At 47.5% G+C, this 12,655-nt stretch overlaps 1 non-coding gene across 1 annotated transcript; it reads left to right on the top strand.

Annotated features, from left to right (window-relative positions):
• The first annotated feature begins 12,547 nt into the window (after positions 1-12,547).
• Positions 12,548-12,654, top strand: LOC111538980. Its single transcript, XR_002730533.1, has one exon. It is a non-coding gene; the product is annotated as a U6 spliceosomal RNA (small nuclear RNA).
• Position 12,655: the final 1 nt, after the last annotated feature.

The raw sequence follows: 12,655 nt of genomic DNA, 5'->3' as shown, positions 1-12,655 counted from the left end.
TCCTGCTTCAGCCTCCCGAGTAGCTGGGACTACCGGCGCCCGCCACCTCGCCCGGCTAGTTTTTTGTATTTTTTAGTAGAGACGGGGTTTCACCGGGTTAGCCAGGATGGTCTTGATCTCCTGACCTCGTGATCCGCCCGTCTCGGCCTCCCAAAGTGCTGGGATTACAGGCTTGAGCCACCCCGCCTGGCCCAGCTTGCATTTCTTGAGCACTTACTGCATACTTCCTTGTTCTGAGTTTTCCACATCTCATCTCATTACATGTTCAACCCAGTTCTGTGATATTGATATGTTTGCTCCCATTTCATGGATGAGGAACTACAAATTCAGAGAAATTAAGTCATTTGTCCAAGATCACACAAATGACAAGATCAGGATTTGGCCAGGTCTGTCTGATGGCATTGCCCGAGCTCTTAACCACTAAGTCACTCAGTTCAATTCCTCTGTTAGTATTTATGACTATATTGACATTGAAATTCACCAGAGCTAGGCCAGGGGCAGCGGCTCACGCCTGTAATCTCAGCACTTTGAGAAGCCTAGGCGGGCAGATCACTTGAGGCCAGGAGTTTGAGACCAGCCTGGCCAACATGGCAAAAACCCTGTCTCTACTAAAAAATACAAAAATTAGCTAAGTGTGGTGGCGCACACCTGTAATCCCAACTACTCGGAAGCTGAGGCAGGAGAATGGCTTGAATCGGCGAGGCTGAGGTTGTAGTGAGCTGAGATCGCACCACTGCACTCCAGTGTGGGTGATAGAGTAATACTCGGCCAAAGAAAGAAAGAAAAGAAAAAGAAATTCACCAGAGCAAGTGGGGAGAGGCAGAGAAGGGAACTGAAGCAGAAAAGCAAAGTTGAGGCCAGGCACAGTGGCTCACGCCTATAATCCCAGTACTTTGGGAAGCCGAGGAGGGCAGATCACCTCAGGTCAAGAGTTCGAGACCAGCCTGGCCAACATGGCGAAACCTCATCTCTACTAAAAAATACAAAATTTAGCTGGGCATGATGGCATGCACCTGTAATCCCAGCTACACGGGAGACTGAGACAGAAGAATTGCTTGAACCCTGGAGGCAAAGGTAGAAGTGAGCTGAGATCACGCCACTGCACTCCAGCCTGGGTGACAGAGTGAGACTCTGTCTCAAAAAAAAAAAAGCAAAGTTGAGAAAAGATCATAGGAACTATCAAAAGGCACAATTAAGCAGTTTCAGACCACTGGAAACTGACAAAACAGCCACCACTTCTGGGTGTGTGGTAGGCAGTAAAAGACCTTCTTCTATTTGAAGAAGGGAGTGTGTGTGGACTTATCTTTTGGCATAATTACTCCCTCGTTTTATTTATTTATTTATTTTATTTTTTGAGATGGATTCTCACTCTGTCACCAGGCTGGAGTGCAGTGGCACAAACTCGGCTCACTGTAAACTCTGCCTCCCGGGTTCAAGCGATTCCCCTGCCTCAGCCTCCTGAGTAGCTGGGACTACAGGTGCGCACCACCACGCCCAGCTAATGTTTTTGTATTTTAATAGAGACAGGGTTTCATCATGTTGGCCAGGATGGTCTCGATCTCCTGACCTCGTGATCTGCCCACCTTGGCCTCCCAAACTGCTGGGATTACAGACGTGAGCCACCGTGCCCAGCCCCTCATTTTATTCATCCATTCAATGATTATTTATTGAACACTTACTCTGGGCCAGGAACCATACAAAATGCTGAGGATACAATGTATTTGGTGCTGACCACAAGACAATGATTTAGTGTTAGTATCTGTCTACAATTCAGTCTGCTCTGAGACTTTTTTTCCTACTCTTCAAACTGGCATCCTTACATATATTATGCTGTATGCTCCAGATGGTGTCATGTCTTTCGCACAATAACCTTGTCATCCTTGAAGTTCTATAGTTGTAGGTACTGTTATATCCACATCTGATGGATAAGAAAACTGGCTTAAAGATGCAAGGGATTGCCAAAAGTCATTCCTGGGTGGCACAGCTGACCTTGCAACCCAAATCCAGATAATTCAGAGAAGTGCTATCAGATTGTGAACTTGTTGAAGGCAGAGTGAGGTGTCTTAGCCACTTTTGTTTCTCTACCTGCCTATAGGAGACACACAATAAATGATTGCTGAATGCTAAATGAAGTGTTGGTCAACAGTGCTCAGGGTCTTTTTAATTCTTTGGCAGGCAAGAAAGGAACTATTCTCAAATTCAAATTCAACAAGCATAAACTGAAGAACCCTTCTTTGCATACTGTGCTATGAAGAATTTCAAGGGATGCAAAATCAAGTTAGACCTGGCCTTAGTCTTCAACGAACTGTGAAGGCCATAAAAAATATTTCTTCAGTGAAAAGAAATTGCAAGTCCCTGTTGGATGGAAGAAAAGTTGGTTTTTAGGAAAATGGTGCTTACTTTTTTTTTTTTTTTAAGATGACAGAACAAACAAGAGAGAGAGCAGTCACAGGGCTACTAAAGGCCCTAAAGATATCCTCTGACGTAAAAATCTATCTCTTGGGCCGGGTGTGGTAGCTCAGGCCTGTAAATCCCAGCACTTTGAGAAGCCGAGGCTTGCTTGAGTCCAGGCTGGACAACACAGTGAAATCCCATCTCTACAAAAAATCAGCAAGGTGTTGCATGGCTATAGTCCCAGCTACAGCCGAGATGGGAGTATCACCTGAGCCCTGAGCCCAGAAGGTTAAGGCTGCAGTGAGACTGCACTCCGGCCTGGGTGACAGAAAGAGACCCTGTCTCAAAAAAAAAAAAAAAAAAAAAAAAGAAAGAAAAGAAAACAAACATAAAACCAACAACAAAATAACCCACCTCTTTTTCATTATCAAGGCTCGGGAAAGAGAATAAATTCCCTTAATAATCTTAAATGAACATTTGTATGAAAGTAGGATACGCAAAACTAATTGAATGGCTAGGATGATTTGAATGAAGAAATAAGGAAATAAGCTGGATAGAGTAATTTGATGGAGAGATTACAAATTCCAGCAACCACATTGTCTTCGCAGTATCTAGCGCATCACATATGTTCACCAAATAATTGTTCAGCGAAGTTAGTGTGACTTACTGTTTCGCCGAAGCTAAGGAGAAAAAGCCACGTGGCCGTATTTACCTTTCCGTGTCACGTGATGCTGCGAGCCCAACCCGATCAACCTCTAGTCCACCGCCCCCCATCCTCCGCCAAAGGATGTGATTGTGATTGGGTATTTTATGAGCATGTGGCTCTCGATTTCTCTTTTCTATTGGTCAATAGCGGCCCAGCCCCCCGGTCTACTTCTACCCCTCCCCGGCCCCGGCCCCCCCCCCCCGGCTCGCCCCGGGAACCCGGGGCGGCGCCGGCGGGGCGGGTGGTGGTCCCCCCCCCCCCCCCCCCCCCCCCACCCCCTATCTCCAGTGGCGTCCGCGTGAGGTGGCAGAGGGTCCTGTCTACAGCTTCCTGGGGTCCTGGCGGTGCTCTTCTCCTGAGCCAGAATCCAGCAGGAAGGACAGAATGGGCGCTAGAGTGTGAAAAGAGGGCGAACTCACGTGGATATGACTCTCCGGGTCGCTCTTCCCTGTCCTCCAGCTCCCCCTGCCGGTTTCCTGTGGGCATCGCCTTCATTGCTTTTATCCCGGGGACGGATTAGCGGGTAGGGAAAGCGGGGTGCAGGGAACAAAGGGGAGCTGAGAGGATAGATGGCCAAGCAGAGAGGCGAGGGGATGTTGGGCGAGCCACAGGCCTCTGAGGCGCCGCAAATCTACACTTAAATTTCCACCCCCCACATTGAAGGGGAAAAAAAAACGAAGAGATTTGCTGTTCTAACCTCCATGCTTTTTGTATGTTGTTTCCTACCTTTTCCTACCTGGTGAAGGCATGTTTACCTTTCAGAACCCAGCCTGGGTCCCTTCTGGAAGTTTCTTGAGCTTTGTCCTTCTTCCCCAGGTACAGCTGCTGTTACCCCACCGGGTTTCTACAGCAGAAAGTCCGAGAGCGAACTCAGAACTGGACTGGCCTCCATTCCTGGCCTAGTCACCCTGTTGGTGACCTTGGGCAGGTTACCCGAAATAATAGTGCCCATATTGTAGGGTTGGGGGAATTAAGTGTGCAAATATGTTGTGTAAATGCTTTCTAAGTGCTTGTTGTATAGTAAATGTTCAATAAATATTATTTTCCTCAGGGGAAGGAAAGGATAATGCAGTTTAATTTTTCTTTAGAAAGTCTTTATTACATTAAGCAAGCCTTGATTTGTCATCTTTTTCTATTTTTTTTTTTTTACTTTTTATTACTATTATTTTTATTTTATTTTATTTTATTTTTTGAGACTGAGTTTTGCTCTTGTTGCCCAGGCTGGAGTGCAATGGTGCGATCTCAGCTCACTGCAACCTCCGCCTCCCAGGTTCAAACGATTCTCCTGCCTCAGCCTCCCAAGTAGCTGGGATTACAGGGACCAGCCACCATGCCCAGCTGATTTTGTGTTTTTAGTAGAGACGGGGTTTCACCATGTTGGTCAGGCTGGCTGGTTTTGAACTCCTGACCTTGGGTGATCCACCCATCTCGGCCTCCCAAAGTGCTGGGATTACAGACTCATGTGAGCCACCGCGCTGGGCCTATTATTATTATTATTTTATTTATTTATTTATTTTTGAGATGGAGTCTCACTCTGTCGCCCAGGCTGGAGTGCAGTGGCGCTATCTCGGCTCACTGCAAGCTCCGCCTCCCAGGTTCATGCCATCCTCCTGCCTCAGCCTCCCAAGTAGCTGGGACTGCAGGCGCCCACCACCATGCCCGGCTAATTTTTTGTATTTTTCAGTAGAGACCGTGTTTCACTGTGTTAGCCAGGATGGGCTCGAACTCCTGACCTCATGATCCATCCGCCTCGGCCTCCCAAAGTGCTGGGATTACAGGTGTGAGTCACCGCGCCTGGCCCTTTTTTTTTTTTTTTTTTGAGACGGAGTTTTGCTCTATCGCCCAAGCGGGAGTGCAGTGGCATGATCTTGGCTCACTGCAGCCTCTGCCTCCTCGACTCAAGCAGTTCTTCAGCCTCAGCCTCCTAAGTGGTGGGATTACAGGCACTGGCCACCACGCCCGGCTAATTTTTGTATTTTTAGTAGAGACGGTTTTCACCATGTTGGCCAGGCTAGTCTGGAACTCCTGACCTCAGATAATCGGCCCACCTCGGCCTCCCACCGAGCCCTGTTTGCAATCTTTTTTAAAAGAGACAAACAGGTACACTTTGGGAGGCCGAGGCGGATGGATCACGAGGTCAGGAGATCGAGACCATCCTGGCTAACACGGTGAAATCCCATCTCTACTAAAAAAAAAAAAGCGACAAATAGGTACACAAAAAGGAAATGAAGCTCTGGGGAGATGATTGTGAAGTCTAGTTAAAGAAGCTGGGCGCAGTGGTTCACAATGTAATCCCAGCCCTTCGAAAGGCCAAGGTGGGCGGATCATTTCAGGCCGGAAGTTCAACATGGCGAATCCCCGTCTCTACTAAAAATACTAAAATTAGCCAGGTGTAGAGACCCACGGGTGTAATCCCAGTTACTCGGTGGCTGAGGCACAAGAATCGCTTGAACCCGGGAGGTGAACATTGCAGCGAGCCGAGATCATGCCACTGCACTCCAGCCTGGGCTACAGAGTGAGATTCTGTCTCAAGAAAAGCACTCAATGTGGGCCAAAGGCAGGTATGATGATTTCCTTTTCCCTCATCCTGTCCATGTCCTAATGATAGTGACTGCATTTCCTTATTATGTGCCAGGTACTGTGCTACGAGCTTCACATACGTCATTGCCCTGCTTAATCTTAAAACCAACCCAATGAGGTAGCCACTATTATCTTCATCTACAAAGAGCCTGAAGTTAGATAAAAATAACTTGCCCAAGTCTTCTAACTAGTAAGTAGAAAAACTGGGATTGAGGCTGGGTAAGGTGACTCACACCTGTAATCCCAGCACTTTGGGAGACCAATGTGGGAGGATCGCTTGAGTCCAGGAGTTTGAGACCAGCCTGGGCAACATAGTGAGATCCTGTCTTTATAAAAAATTCAAAAATTTACCCAGGCATGGTGGTACACACCTGTAGTCCCAGCTATGTGGGAGGATTCCTTGTGCCAAGGAGGTTGAGACTGCAGTGAGCCCTGTTCCTGCCACTGCACTCCAGCCTGGGTGATAGCAAGACCCTGTCTCAAAAAAAAAAGTTGAGGGACGTTGAAATCCAAGTCAATCTATAACCTAAGAGTTGTTTTGTTTTGTTTTTGAGACAGTCTCACTCTGTCACCCAGGCTGGAGTGCAGCGGCACGATCTTGGCTCACTGCAGCCTCTCCCTCCCAGGTTCGAGCGAGTATTGTTCCTGTGAAACCCCTCCGTACTGGGCAATCTCTGACAGTTGGTCACACTGCCTGGGAGTGTTGGATTTCCTATTGGTCCTTCCTCTGATCCACTCAGAAAAACTTTAGTTCACTTTTGCAGAAGTAGTAGCTGGGATTACAGGTGTGCACCATCACACCTGGCTAATTTTTGTATTTTTAGTAGAAACAGAGTTTTGGCATGTTGGCCAGCCTGGTGACAAACTCCTGGCCTCAAGTGATCCACTCACTTGAGGCATGAGTCACCTCACCTGGCTACCTAAGGGTTTTAATTCCATGCTATATTCCTTTTCTAATAAATTGAGAAAAAGACAAAAACAGAAAAACCTAGGGTGGGCACTATGGCTCACACCTATAATCCCAGCACTTTGGAAGGCTGAGGTGGGCGGATTGCTCGAGGTCAGGAGTTCAAGACCAATCTGGCCAACATAACGAAGCCCCATCTCTACTAAAAATACAAAAAACAGCTAGGTGTGGTGGCACGTGCCTGTAATCCCAGCTACTTGGGAGGCTGAGGCAGGAGAATCACTTGAAACTGGGGCGGGGGTGAGGGTGGGGGCGGGGGTGCAGAGGTTGCAGTGAGTGAGATCGTGCCATTGCAGTCCAGCCTGGGTGACAGAGCTAGACTCTGTCTCCAAAACAACAAAACAAAACAAAACAAAAAACCTCCTTTCTTGGATTAGTCTAATTTCTTTCTTCATGAAGTGGAAATTACCTGTATTGTGACATAAACGTTAAGTAAAAAATCTATATCTCAAAGCAGTGTATTGAATCTCAGCAAGGATAATATATTTTGAATTAATTATTATATCTGGGCAGTCGGGCGCGGTGGCTCACGCCTGTAATCCTAGCCCTTAGGGAGGCTGAGGTGGGTGGATCACGAGGTCAGGAGATCGAGACCATCCTGGCTAACTTGCTGAAACCCCGTCTCTACTAAAAAAAATACAAAAAAATTAGCCAGGCATGGTGGCGGGCGCCTGTAGTCCCAGCTACTCGGAGGCTGAGGCAGGAGAATGGCGTGAACCTGGGAGGCAAAGCTTGCAGTGAGCCGAGATCACGCCACTGCACTCTAGCCTGGGCAACACAGCGAGACTCCATCTCAAAAAAAAAAAAAAATTATATATCTGGGCAACTTCTGTTGGGTGAGTTGGATGATGGTCAGGGTGACCAGCTCATCCTGGCTTTAACACTGAAAGTCCTGCATCCTGTGAAACCCCTCCGTACTGGGCAATCTCTGACAGTTGGTCACGCTGCCTAGGAGTGTTGGATTTCCTATTGGTCCTTCCTCCGATCCACTCAGAAAAACTTTAGTTCACTTTTGCAAAAGTTCACCTTTATGTATGCCCAGGCATCTCTTGAGGGGTAAACTTTCATTAAGTGAGTTAATGTATTGTTAAATGCTTTGCACAGTGTTTGGTTTACGGTATGTGCTCAATAAATGCCTGGAGTTTTTTGGTTTTTTGTTTTTGATTTTTTGAGCGGACTTTCGCTCCTGTCGCCCAGGCTGGAGTGCAGTGGTGCAATCTCGGCTCACTGCAACCTCTGCCTCCTGGGTTCAAACAATTATCCTGCCTCAGCCTCCCAAGTAGCTGGGATTACATGCACCTGCCAGCACACCCAGCTAATTTTTTGTATTTTTGGTGGAGACGGGGTTTTGCCATGTTGGCCAGGCTGGTCTCGAACTCCTGACCCCAGGAGATCCACCCGCCTCAGCCTCCCAAAGTGCTGGGATTACAGGCATGAGCCACCGCACCTGGTCAATAAATGCTTGTATTTAAGGGAGAGGTGAGAGAAGGATATCCGTTTATGAGAGCACTAAGAGGAAGAATATGAGTTAGTGGGGAGGAAGTTTCCAGTCTTACGTGCCTGTTTGCCTGTGTGAATCCCACTTACTAAAACCATGACAGCAGAGCACAACTGCCGAGGCAACTGAGTGGAGACACAACCCAAAGTTATGCTTAAGGCTGGTGTGCGGCCGGGACCACAGAACCAGGCCAGTGGCAAACTGATAGCACCCACTACTAGTGTGTCACTCTAACGAAGGGTACATGCAAGTGGGTTAGGAGCTGCCACGATGGTAGAAAGCAAAAGACTTAAAGCAAGGAGACAGACATGAGGAGTGTCAGCTTCAGGAACTACCACCTTCCTCTTGGGGTGCATTTTTTGGCGGAAAGAATTCCATCTCAGGAGGAAATATGAACAAAGCAAACATTCCAAAGGCTCTCCAGACTTGATTTCCTCATTCATGCCAGTTCGGAGGTACTGAAAGAGCCTGCCTTCCCTCCCTGGCTGCCTCATCTGCTCTCCATTGGCCATTACTTTTTGTTTGTTTGTTTGTTTAAGTGCAGAAATCTTGGGCAAGGCCACTACATTGTAACCATTCCTGGTCTCCTTGGCCAAGTGTACTACTGGTTTTTACTTCAACTTTAGGCTGGCCACCTTTCCCACAATCTGATCATAATCTGCAGACAAATTAGATTGCTAAAAAAAGAAAAAAAACTATGCCAGACGTGGTGGCTCATGCCTGTAATCACAACACTTTGGGAGGCCGAGGCGGGCAGATCGCTTGAGGTTAGGAGATCAAGACCAGCCTGGCCAACATAGTGAAACCCTGTCTCTACTAAAAACACAAAAATTAGTTGGACATTGTGGCGTACGCCTGTAATCCCAGCTACTTGGGAGGCTGAGGCAGGAGAATCACTTGAACCCTGGAGTTGGGTGTTTCAGTGCATTGTACTCCAGCCTGGGTGACAGAGCAAGACTCCATCTCAAAAAAAGAAAAGAAAAGAAAAGAAAAAGAAAAAAACTAGAAGGAAAGTCTACTTCAATTCTAGTCCTGGCTCTGACATTATATAGTGTGACCTTACGTAAATCTGGATTTTAGTTTATTAAGAAATAAAATGGGCTGGGCGCAGTGACTCACGCCTGTAGTCCCAGCACTTTGGGAGGCTGAGGTGGGCAGATCACGAGGTTAGGAGATCGAGACCATCCTGGCTAACACGGTGAAAGGCTGTCTCTACTAAAAATACAAAAAATTAGCCGGGCATAGTGGCCGGTGCCTGTAGTCCCAGCTACTCGGGAGGCTGAGGCAGGAGAATGGCGTGAACCTGGGAGGCAGAGCTTGCAGTGAGCCGAGATCGCGCCACAGCACTGCAGCCTGGGCGACAGAGCGAGACTCCGTCTCAAAATATTTTTTTTTAAAAAGTATCTTTTATTTTTATTTTATTTATTTATTTATTTATTTAGAGACAGAATCTATGTCACCCAGGCTGGGGTGCAGTGACACAATCATGGCTCACTGCAGCCTGGACCACCTGGCCTCAAGTGATCCTCCCACATCACTTCCCAAGTAGTTAGGACCACAGGTTTGTGCCACTATGGCCAGATAATTCAGACAATTGTTTTGTATTTCTTTTTTTTTTTTTTTTTTTTGGAGACAGAGTTTCACTCTGTCACCCAGGCTGGAGTGCAATGGCGTCATCTTGGCTACTGCAACCTCCACCTCCTGGGATCAAACGATTCTCCTGCCTCAGCCTCCCGAGCAGCTGGGATTACAAGCTCCCACTACCACACCCAGCTAATTTTTTTTTTATTTTTGGTAGAGACAGGGTTTCACCATCCTGGCCTGGCTGGTCTTGAACTCCTGGCCTGTCAAATAAGGAAACAAAGGCATAAGGCCAGCGCGGTGGCTCACGCCTGTAATCCCAGCACTTTCGGAGGCCAAGACGGGTGGATCACCTGAGGTCAGGAGTTCGAGACCAGCCTGGCCAACATGGTGAAGCCCCCATCTCTACTAAAAGTACAAAAAAATTAGCTGGACGTGGTGGTGGGTGCCTGTAATCCCAGCTGCTCAGGAGGCTGAAGCAGGAGAATCACTTGAACCCAGGAGGCGGAGGTTGCAGTAGGCTGAGATCATGTCACTGCACTCCAGCCTGAACAACAGAGCAAGACACCGTCTCAAAAGAAAAAAAAAAAAAAAAAAACAGCCAGGCACAGTGGCTCATGCCTTTAATCCCAGCACTTTGGGAGGCCAAGGTGGGCGGAGCACCTGAGGTCAGGAGTTTGAGATCAGACTGACCAACATGGAGAAACCCCGTCTCCACTAAAAATACAAAATTTGCCAGGTGTGGTGGCACATGCCTGTAATGCCAACTACTCGAGAAGCTGAGGCAGAAGAATTGCTTGAGCCCAGGAGGTGGAGGATGTAGTGAGCCAAGATCGTGCCACTGCACTCCAGCCTGGACAACAAGAGTGGAACTCCATCTCAAAAAAAAAAAAAAAAAAAAAAGGCCATCCACTGACTGGGCACGGTTGCTCACGCCTATAATCCCAGCACTTTGGGAGGCCAAGGCGGGTGGATCACTTGAGGTCAGGAGTTTGAGACCAGCCTGACCAACATGGTGAAACCCTGTCTCTACTAAAAATACAAAAATTAGCCAGATGTGGTGGTGCATGCCTGTAGTCCCAGCTACTTGGGAGGCTGAGGCAGGAGAATCGCTTGAACCCCGGAGGCAGAGGTTGCAGTAAGCCGATATCGTGTCATTGCACTCCAGCCTGGGCAACAAGAGTGAAACTCAGTCTCAAAAAAAAAGAAAAAAAAAATGTATGAGGTGTTCAGAATAGGCAGAAACAGAGTGATTAGTTGTTGCCAGGGGCCAACAGGTGATAATTGCAGTGGTGGGAAACAGGAAATGACTGCTAATGGGCCCAAAATGTCTTCTTGGGATGATAAAAATGTTCTAGAATTAGATAGTAGTGATCAGAGCACACCTTTGTGAGTGCACCAAAAAATAAGTCAATTATACATTTTTAAAGAGTATACTTTATGTTGTATAAATTATTATTTCAAAATTATTATTTTTAAAAGTGGGGGAAAAGCAATTGCAGATTCTGGAACATTTAGTGTCTTAAAGAGCTACATGTCTAGAATTTGAAAACCGTAATATTTCAAACACTACAGCTTAATGTACATTAAAAAATTAGCTTTTGCTGGACGCAGTGGCTCATGCTTGTAATCCCAGCACTTTGGGAGGCCAAGGCGGGCGGATCACGAGGTCAGGAGATGGAGCCCATCCTGGCTAACACGGTGAAACCCCATCTCCACTAAAAATACAAAAATGGGCCAGGCGTGGTGGCGGGTGCCTGTAGTCCCAGCTACTCGGGAGGCTGAGGCAGGAGCAGGAGAATGGCGTGAACCTGCGAGGCGGAGCTTGCAGTGAGCCAAGATCGCACCACTGCCCTCCAGCCTGGGCCACAGAGCGAGACTCCGTCTCAAAAAAAAAAAAAAAAATTAGCTTTGGGCCGGGCTCGGTGGCTCATGCCTGTTATCCCAGTACTTTGGGAGGCTGAGGCAGGTGGATCACTTGAGGTCAGGAGTTTGAAACCAGCCTGGCCACCATGGTGAAACCCCGTCTCTACTGAAAATACAAAAATTAGCTGGTATAGTGGTGGGCGCCTGTAGTCCCAGCTACTCCGGAGGCTGAGACAGGAGAATTGCTTCAACCCAGGAGGCAGAGGTTGCAGTGAGCCAAGATCATGCCACTGCACTCTAGTCTGGGCTACAGAATGAGACTCCATCTCAAAAAAAAAAAAAACGCCTGGGCATGGTGGTTCATGCCTGTAATCCCAGCACTTTGGGAGGCCAAGGCAGGCAGATCACTTGAGGTCAGGAGTTTGAGACCAGCTTGGCTAATATGGTAAAACCACATCTCTACCAAAACTATAAAAAATTAGCCAGGTGTGGTGTGGTACATGCCTGTAATCTCAGTTACTCTGGAGGCTGAGGCAGGAGAATCACTTGAACCTGGGAGACGGAGGTTGCAATGAGTTGAGATCGCAACACTGCACTCTAGCCTGGGCAACAGAGCGAGACTGTGTCTCAAAAAAAAAAAAAAAGTTTTGGCCGGGTGTGGTAGCTCATGCCTATAATCTCAGCACTTTGGGTGGCTGAGGCGGGTGGATGGCTTGAGCTCAGGACTTCGAGACCAGCTTGGGTGACAAAGTGAGACCCTGTCTCTACAAAAAATACAAAAAATTAGTTGAGCATGGTGGTGCACGCCTGTAGTCCTAGCTACTTGGGAGGCAGAGGTGGGAGGATGGTTTGAACCTGGGAGGCAGAAGTTGCAGTGAGCTGAGGTCAGGCTATTGCACTTCAGCCTGGGTGATAGAGTCAGACCCTGTCTCAAAAGAAAAAAAAATTAGTTTTAGTGCTCTCTTCAGCAGCACATATACTAAAATTGGAATGATACAGAGAAGGTTAGCATGACCCCCATGCAAGGATGACATACAAATTCATGAAGCATTTCATATAAAGC

The sequence above is a fragment of the Piliocolobus tephrosceles genome, chromosome 10, assembly GCF_002776525.5.
Source record: "Piliocolobus tephrosceles isolate RC106 chromosome 10, ASM277652v3, whole genome shotgun sequence".
Taxonomy (NCBI): Eukaryota; Metazoa; Chordata; class Mammalia; order Primates; family Cercopithecidae; genus Piliocolobus; species Piliocolobus tephrosceles.
The sequence above is the reverse complement of the archived record's forward strand: the minus strand, read 5'-3'. Positions and strand labels throughout refer to the sequence as shown.